The sequence below is a fragment of the Thermobia domestica genome, chromosome 3 (assembly GCF_964235325.1).
Source record: "Thermobia domestica chromosome 3, izTheDome1.hap1.1, whole genome shotgun sequence".
Taxonomy (NCBI): Eukaryota; Metazoa; Arthropoda; class Insecta; order Zygentoma; family Lepismatidae; genus Thermobia; species Thermobia domestica.
The window spans coordinates 268,821,908-268,831,688 of NC_137456.1; positions in this window are offsets into that span (position 1 = coordinate 268,821,908).

Here is a 9,781-nt window from a genome sequence, read left to right on the forward strand (position 1 = left end):
GGGAAGGTAGTCAGCGAGAGAAGTGAGGTCATAGGAAGGTGGAAAGAATACGTTCAAGACTTACATGAGAGTAGGAGTAGAATGTGTGGCCTCAATGTTGAAGTACAAAATAAAGTAGGCGTGGATGAGAAAGGAATTAGTATTCTACTGGATGAGTTTGAAAAGGCTATATCGAAGATTAGGAATAGAAGGGCAACCGGAATACATAACATACAAATCAAATTCTTGAAAGATATGGGAGACAAGGGAAAGAAAGAACTATTTCGACTATGCAATGAAATATATGAAAGAGGAGAATGGCCAAAAGTCTTTCTGAAGATGATCATGATACAGATGGCTAAGAAATCGAACCCCAAGAGATGTGACAATTTTAGAACTATTAGCAGGACGCCCAGCTATCCTATTTTCCTATTTTTCCTATATTTTAGAACTTTGTAGGTATTTGTCCTATGTACGACCTATATTTTAATCTCTCCTTTATTTTCCATATTTTTCAGTGAGTGAATTATTAAAAGTACAAGCAAGGGGCAGTTTCAATAATGATTTAAATTGCTACACATTAGTAATAGGTTAAATATGTCTTAGCATTTTTTCTGAGAGGTAGCTACTAATCCTCACTATTACTTTTTTAATTTGCTCTTTCCTATCCTCCCATGTCCACTCTTTTTCCCTTTGTTTCTTATATGCTTATTCTTTCCCATTGAAACTGAATTGAAGAACCTTGCCATTTCTCAACTTTCTTATAACGCAAGCTGTGTTAGGTTTTGGTTTCAGCACTGTGTACAGCAGTATTGGTTAGGCATTCAGGTGAGTTAGTATTCACCAACATATCCCGTCGCTTTCCAATACTGCTGTACATAATATGCAGGGTTCCCACCCGAATTACTCGAAATGTTGTAATTAATATGGTGTCGTGGAAACACCTGGAAAAGTCATGACAAACAGAAAAATGGTGAAAATCCTGGAAATGTCTTGGAAATTATTTATGACCTGGAAATATCCTGAAATTTATGTTGTATAACAGTTGTCACAAATCTGCATATAATTTGCAGAGCTATGATGAATGAAATGCTATTTCATTACTTATTTCAGAGGGAAATACGTTGATAAAATAATAGGGTGCTTAATTAAATTCAAATATCTTATTACAAGGAAATAAGTTATCAAACTTATTTTTTCATTAGAAAGATATGAAGTAGTGAAAAATAATGTCAAAATAAAGTTCATCTATAAATAAAAAGAACTAGAAAGATAGTAGAAAGCTAGAGAAACAGTTAATATTTTTACGTGCATCGATTGAATTTACGTATTCAAAATTATACAAATAACGACATGTGAAAATGTTAAATGTCATGATAATCCTGTAAATAAGAGTTGACTATTTCTTGGACTTCTGAGGTAGTGCGAATATGTTCTGAATTCTAACAATATTGGAGCTCTATTTTTTTTAGTGTTTTTACTATTTTAAATAACAAATTCTTGGCCAGTGGTGTGAAGAATGTTGTGACCCTTTCTTACAATACATATATATTTTTGTCTGTGCTTCAGAGCTTAATATTTTATTGTATGAAACAAACTGTCCTATTTCATATAGCAAACTTGTCCTTTATTTTTTCAATGTCCTGCTCTAAGGCCTGTATTAGTCTCATATCTCATGCAGCTAAAATTCTGCTCCGAATACTAAACAGAAGGTTATGTGGAAGAACAAATGAAGAAGTTGTGGAACAGCAGTTCGGGTTGAGAACACGCAAGGAAACAAGAGATACTGTTGTTTTATTAAGAGCAAAGGATGAACGGCGTTAAGGGAAAGTTATTTATTGATCTAGAAAAGGCTTTTGAAAGCTTGAATTGGGAATTATTCCTGGGAGTTCTAACGAAGATACGGTTGGAAAGATAAAATTCTTATAAGAACTTATACATGAACCAACAAGTGAGTGTTAGGATAGGGGTAGAGCTGACTGAGGAGAATGCAACTGAGAGAGGAGTTCGACAAGGATGCTGCCTCTCGCCAACATTATTTAATGTCCATCTAGAAGAGATAGTAAAAAGAGCCTATATGATGAAGGCGGCTTTTCGGTAGGAGGTAGAATGATTAGATGCTTAAGATCTGCAGACGATATGGCGCTTGTTGAAGAGTCCGAAAAGAAAATCAATAAAATGTTGAAAAAATGAGGAAGGTCTTTGAAGAATATGGGATAAAAATAAATGTTAGAAAGACAAAAGCCATGGTGATTGGAACACAGTGGTCTGTATCAAATATAAAAATGGGAAGGGAGAAAATAGAACAAGTGAATAGTTTTCGATATCTGCGTGGTATTCTTACTAACGACATGAAGTGCGAACGTGAAATAAAAGCAAGGATAGGAATGGAAATACTTAGGAAGAAGAAAAGTCTGTTTTGTGTTAATCTTGAATAAAGAGTTGAGAAAAAGACTCATAAAATGATTCGTGTAGAGTGATGTACTGTATGGCGCAGAAACGAGGACATTACGTAAAAGTGACTGGAAAGCATCGATATGTAGGTGTGGAGAAGGTTCGGAAAAAATACTTGGTTCGAGAGTAAAACGAATGGGATATGTTAGAGATGGTGGAGGAGAAAAGAACACTTTTAGATATTATTAAGAAAAGGAAGAGAATTTGGTTGGGGCATTGCCTAAGAATAAATGTTATCATGATGGGCGTCCTCGAGGGTATAGTGGCGGGAAAGAGAGAATTTATATCTACAATTAATGGAAGATATAAAATCAGAAAAATCATACGTGAAGACGAAGAGGATAGCAGAGGGCCGTGGAGGCATGGAAGTTTCTCAGCTGCGGTTAGTGACCTGCCAATAAAGGCAGAATACTTATGATGATGATTCATCTCAGTGATCCCAAAAACTATAAATTCCACTATAATATTAGTCGTCTTTAATTATTTTTTAAATGGCCCCATGTTATTTTTATGAGGACTTCGTACCCAATAACTCAGCTCACGTGTGATCTAGTAATTTGGAACTGGTAATTTTGGATAACTCCTTTGATATCTTTAAAACTATCAAAATTTCATGTTTCTATTTATTATGGTTTTCGAGTTGAAAAGACATCAGATTGTATTTCAGCAGGAGAATTAAATTGGGTCGGTTTTGACCTTTGACACTTAGGGACGGTGTAAAGGAGTGTGTCGCTTAGTGTTAGGACCCGAATATAATCCTAGATGCCTGTCTGGATATGCATAAAGAAGATGAAACATGATATTTCCTCTTCTTTTCGTGAAAATTGGCAGAGTTCTATGTATAATTGTCAGCTCTTGAGTGAAGACGTCATGTATTGGGTAGTTATTTTGGACTCCGCCCTCTGTCGGCTATGTACGTAGGCTGAGATATTCAATGGTTGAAGCTCTCTATAGGAAAATTTTTATATTGGGCTCCACGCGAAACTTGTTATTAAAGAACTGATGACAATAATGATCTTATTAATCGATTTTGGTATTTGGCTTGGTGATAACTGCGATTAAATATTTGAAACCAGGGAAACGTAAAACATAACGTGAATACAGTGAATTGACTGTCTGTATGCACCTTTGCATAATAAAACGTATACTTCGAAGCTGAAATAACAGTACATGAAAGACTTAGCTTTTCTCTACTTATTAATTGTAATACCATTGATAAACACATGTAGCATATTATAATTATAGAGTAAGCTTTTCTCTAGCAGTATTGTTTGCTTTCTTTTTGTAATACCATGAATTTTGAAACCATTTCCGACGACAACTTTTACCTTACATTTTGTTATACAACGTTTGGATTATGACATTGCCCAAATACCTATTTGGCCAACGCATCATTGATTTTTTCCATTATTCACAAATTGTGTAGCCTCTATTCACAACAACATTCAAAACATTTTTATCTCTTGACGTTTTCTTTTTCATATTTGCACTTGGTTTTTAACTATCAGTTACAACGAACAACTTAACTACACTATATATTGTACAACAATGTATATTAAACGAGATTTCCATATTGATACAGTATTTTAAGTGCGATCTTTGACCTATTAGTAGAAATGTATTATTTGCAACAAACTGATGGTATACCTAGTTATATGTATCTTCAATTAACATTGTGTATTAGTATACTGCTATCGTAATTAGTTTAAGATTCATTGATGTCCAGAGCTGTCTGATTGTAGTGTGTTGATTTGACGTAGAATGTTCCAAAATTTCTTTCTTTCTTTCTATATATATCAATCCAGAACCAAACTTTAAATTTGTAACGACTTTAGGATAGATGAGGAAACCTTGGATCTGGGTAATTGGGGTGGGGTGCACTAGATGGTGTCATTTGGTCATAATGGCACCATTGTGGAGTCTGCCATTCTAAAATAAATTCTAGTATTGCAAATGGGAAGGGATCGTGTGATACAAGCGTTTAGGGTAGACGTTGTAATATACCATTACAGTCTAATGTGATGATGTTTTTAATAGGAGGGTGCCCGAAATTTTTTGCACCGACTGTACTTGACGTTTAACAAAAAAATTTCTGGCTGTTCATATAATTCGTAATTTTGTCTGTTATTTTATTTCGAATTAACATGGAAAACTGTAAAACTTCATTAGGAATTATAGTTTTGGGAATCGATATCTTTATTTATATATTAAATTAGTTATAAGTCTTGTATATGGATATGTAAATGGATGATTACAAGTCTTACGGTGTCAGTGCTATCTGAAAATATAGGTCCACCATTGGATGGAAATTTTGGAATAAATAACCAATCTAAAATTCGGCAGAATTTTCTGGGCCACCCTCCACTTCTCTTTTAGATATCTATGTCCTTCTGATATCTAGTTTAATCCAGATTTTACCAAAATTTATTCGTTTCAAAGCCCCACCGCCAAAAATGCTTTGTTTTGATTGGAGGATTCACCCACGCTATGATATTAATGCGCGATTATTCCCATTCCCTTCCTAGAATTTTAGCCGAAGACAGCAGACCCAGATTTTCCCAGCTCAGAAAAAAGTAGAAATTAGCTAGAAAAGCTGCATTAATATGGTAAATCTATGTTTAATAGTTGAATAAATACCTTCCAGGAAGCCACGGAGCCATAATTTACTAAATTTCAGAGTAAAAAACCGGACTGAAGAGCTGAAATAGGAAGTGTAATTCAGTGAAGCCATGTTTTGCAGATATAATTAGTGATGGACAGGTTCTACCAAGTGAAGTTCATCAGTTTGTTAGTTGTCCTAAAAGATCCATAAACAGTTTCGGAAGAGTAGTGTTTCTCCCTTAAAATTTTTTATCCTGAAAATTATTCCTTTTAGAGTTACGTAAGGCCTGCCCCTGTGTCGTTTGTGTCCGTGTATGTAGTGAATGTGATTTTTTTACTTATCTAGTAGTAACATGGCGGTATTTAATTTCATTGTAGTTAGGATAGTGATCATAATGCATGTGTAAAGTTTCAAGAGGGCTCCTGTTTACTCCCAACTTGGGGGTACGGCTTCCAGCAGGGATGGGTTGAACGTATAGTTGTCATAAGGTTCTTTTCCCTTCAGGAAAGGGGCCTATATTTTTCAATAAATAGTTTGGGCATTAACTAAACAGTTTGAATTAAGAATGTGATTTAGTGAATACAAGGGCCAATTGGCCCTGTTCCTTTCTTTCCCTTTCCTTTCGTAAACCGATAGAGCCGATTTTGAAGAAAATGGTAAAATCTGAATGTTGTTTGTGAATATTTATTAGTACAACATGTATTAATGTAGTTTGTAGTTATGGATGTGGCATGTATGTGTTTGTAATTGGGGGCGGCCATGTTACATGATGAGAGATATGGTCCCCGAAGTCCGTCGTTCCATTCTGGTGGATGTCACTTACATTTATTTTTTTCCCTCTTGAAGAATATTTGAAATGTAGCCTCAAGCTTCTTTGAAGCAATTTGTAATACTTTTCTGGTTCATTAAACTAGATGCAATGGCAGAAGTCCTTTACCCTGCACATGTCTACACCTTATTCCTTGTCCTGCCTTTTTTCCCCTTACTTGCTACTTTTCACATTTCACTTCGAGTCATATGTCAGCTATATTTTGTTTTGTCACTTTGTTTAGTCAATATTCTGATATTGACTAACATGCCAGATAATGCTCTTTTTACTGAGTGAAGTGATTTATATCCGCAAACATAAACATTATTTTATTGTGGAAATACTCATTTTCTACGTTATCAGCTATATTGGTGAGTTCACGTTGGACGATGTCACCTCCTGTGAGGTTCATTGAGGGTAATGTTTGTGGTACTGAACTTTGGAGGTTTTTGCCCTAAGCCTTCTGCAACTTTCGATTTTACGTCAAGACAACGTGATTGTGGGTGTTCCCGAACATTTGAAGTTTTGCTACCTTTTATGGACAGAAGAAGAAAAGGGGTTGGATTTTGTAAAACCAGCCTTTGAATAAAACCACGAACACCGAGTTTGTCGAGGAAGTGGGAGTAAGATTTTGACGGAGAAAACATCGTTAAACGACACGTCATGGAGCTACTTCGATACTTGAAGGTATTGTAATCAGCTAACATATTGAAGGAACTTTACATTTAAAACCACTGCAATTCTTCAAGACCTAACATTCTAGTCTACCGACCCTAATTCTGCTGCATCTTTTGAAATATGTATTTTGTGTATTTCATTTATTATTACAACATTAACCCTGTTAAAGCTGCATCCAAAATTTAGTACCTTTTGCATTACATGAAAGAATTATACAATTTAATTATTCATGTTTCCAGCTTTTTATAAAAGCTGGTGGTGGAGACAACATCCCCAATCTGTTGGGCAACGATTTTCTTACTGTATTAGGTTGCCTTCAGTGCATACCGACTCTATGTACGGTGATGCAACATGGTGGAATTAATGCTGTGTTTTTTTCTCTCTGTAGTACCTTGCAGCTCTACGTAATTGAATTTTAGCAGAAATTGGTCTGGTGGTTTGGTGTAAAGTAATTTTGATATGCTATATTTAATTTGTGCTTATAATTAGTATATTTTTATGTTGCGTCATTTTGCAGAAGGCTATAACATTAGTGATGAATTAGATATAACTCAATTTTTTGAACCTATTGCTTCCTCTTCTCCTGGACGTGTTCATTTTACAAGAAAGTGTTTAGATAAGCTTAAAGAAAATTTACGGTTTTCCCACTCGCTATCTAGTATAGAAGATCCCTCTGTTTCGGTTTTTCAGAATAGTGACGGTGTGTTTCAATCAGACATGGCTGAAGGTGGACAGACGGATAACATAGGGGTTTTGTCACACATTCTCAGGCCAGAACCATTTTATGGGCGGATAAGCGATGATGTAGAGAGATATGTTGATCATTTTGAAATATTAGCCCAGGTGAATAACTGGTCGGATTTGAAAAAGAAGTGGATTTTAGGTTCTTTGATGAAAGGTCCTGCGGGTTATTGGTTTGACACACTTTCTAAACAGTCTGACTTCCATGATATGACATACGCGCAATTTAAACAAAGGTTTCTTGATGCATTTAAGAATTCTTTGTTACCTCAGTTAACGGAACAGGAAATGAGGGCACGTGAGCAGAATGAGACTGAATCTGTAGTTTCGTACGTATATGCTAAGAGAAACCTTATACTTCGTAATGATAAAGATGCAAGGTTACGAAACAAATTCAGCTCATTATAGACGGACTTATTCCTGAATACATGCGGTTGGCAATAAAGAAGAAATATGATACTGTGGAAGCATTGCTTCAAGGTTTACTTGAGGAAGAAAAAGCTCGTGTGTTGCTTGAACGTAAAGCAATAGAGAAAATCATGAAGAAAAATCCATTCCTAGCTAATTCTTCGATTCAGTTAAATCCTCCGGAGACTACAGCTGTGCAACAAACACATTTAGTGCAAACTCAGCCTTCTCAAGTTCCGACTCGGACTTTGAACTCTCCTGTTTCCGCTTCACAGCCGAGAGAAGAGTACAAAGATCAGTTAGCTGCAATTCAGAAACAGCTAAATCAGCTTACTCTAAAAGTAGATGAAAGTGAAAAAAATACTGACCAGCGCAACTCATTTAGACGTAATAATAATAATAATAACTTTAGACATAACTTTTCATCTCGTAGGGGGAATGGCCAGAGATCACAACACAGTGAGTCTCGTGACCACAATAATACTGGCAATTCACGGAATTTCAATAGACGTCCTATAATTTGTCACAAACGTGGCAATAAGAATCATTTTGCTCATCATTGTAGGAGCAATTTAAACTAGTAGACAGGGTTGATGATCAAGGGCCATTGACTCTTAAGCGTGTTAAAGTCCCTATATAAATAGAACGAACTATACCACATGTTAACGCTATTATAAGTGGACAAGAGGGCCCTATTCTTCTTGATTCTGGTTCTCAGATTTCGTGTGTAGGCTCTCACATGGTTCCACGTGGTGCTAAGTTAATGGGCACGCGTTCATTTTTAAAAGGAGTTACGGGGAACACTTTGTCAGTTAATAAGATAGCTCTAGGTCAATTCCGGTTGGGATCGCATATTTTTTGTCATCCATTTAGAGTGGTTCCTACGTATACACATCCTCCACTTCTTGGACAGGATATTTTGCTTGCACACAAGGCTAATTTAGATCAGAATGATTTGACTTTAGAAGTTACAAGGTTCGGAAAGATACCGCCATCAACGTTGCCAACTTCTCCTCATGTTATTTATGTGTCTCATGAATTTGCAACTTTAATCACACCAGTTTTTAAGGTTTTGTCTTCCGTTTGGTTGCCACCCCGTACAAAAACATGTGTTCCAGTCACCAAATGTTTTGATTTAGTGGGTTCTAGAAATTGGTTGCAACCTAACAAGTTTTTAGCAAGTACTGTCAATTTGTTAGTGCAAGAGTCATATGTGGATAGTATTAATTCACATATTTGGGTAACTAACCCCACCAAGAAGCGATTTCTTTTATGGCGCAATAAGATCTTAGGTAATGCAGTAGAAGATAGGAAAGAACATTAGTGTACTAACCTTACGCTTGAAAATGGTCCTCAACCTACCAAAAAGTGATCAGTTTGACTGTACTAGAGTAAATGTGAATCCTGAACTGTCAGATAGTGAAAGACAACGTTTTTATGATTTAATAACGGAATTCAAAGATGTTTTTAGTTGGTCCCCGGACGGTTTTTCTCAGGGCCGTGACTATGAGCATGAAATTCAACTAAAAACTTACCAGCCAATAAACGTCCGTCAATACACTATTCCGTATCAGTTACGTGAGGCTGTTAATGAACAAGTGCAGCAGTTACTTAACAAAAGGATATTAAAAAATGTAGTAGCCCTTACAACAGCCCAATCATTTTAGTTCGTAAGAAAAACGGATCTTATAGATTTATTGCTGATCTTAGACAGTTGAACTCTTGTATTGTACCCGCCGTCTTTCCCGTGCTACCTATTCAATACATTTTGGTACGTTCTAGTGGGAAAAAGTATATAAATATCAGTGACCTCTCGAGCGGTTTTTTCAAGTGAAATTGACTGAAAAGAGTCAATTATATATTGCATTTTCGATTCCTGGTGACCAGCAGTATTGTTTTCGTTCGTTACCACAAGGGTGCATTACTTCCCCAGCTGCTTTGAACGATCTGATGAAGTTAACGCTTGCTGGTTTGGAGAAATATTCCGTGTATTATCATCTTGATGACATAGTGTGGGGATCGAATACGATTGATGAAGTTATTGAAACCACCCGAAAGTTATTCGAGAGATTGAGGAGTAGAGGTCTAAAACTTTCTCCAGAAAAAACAAA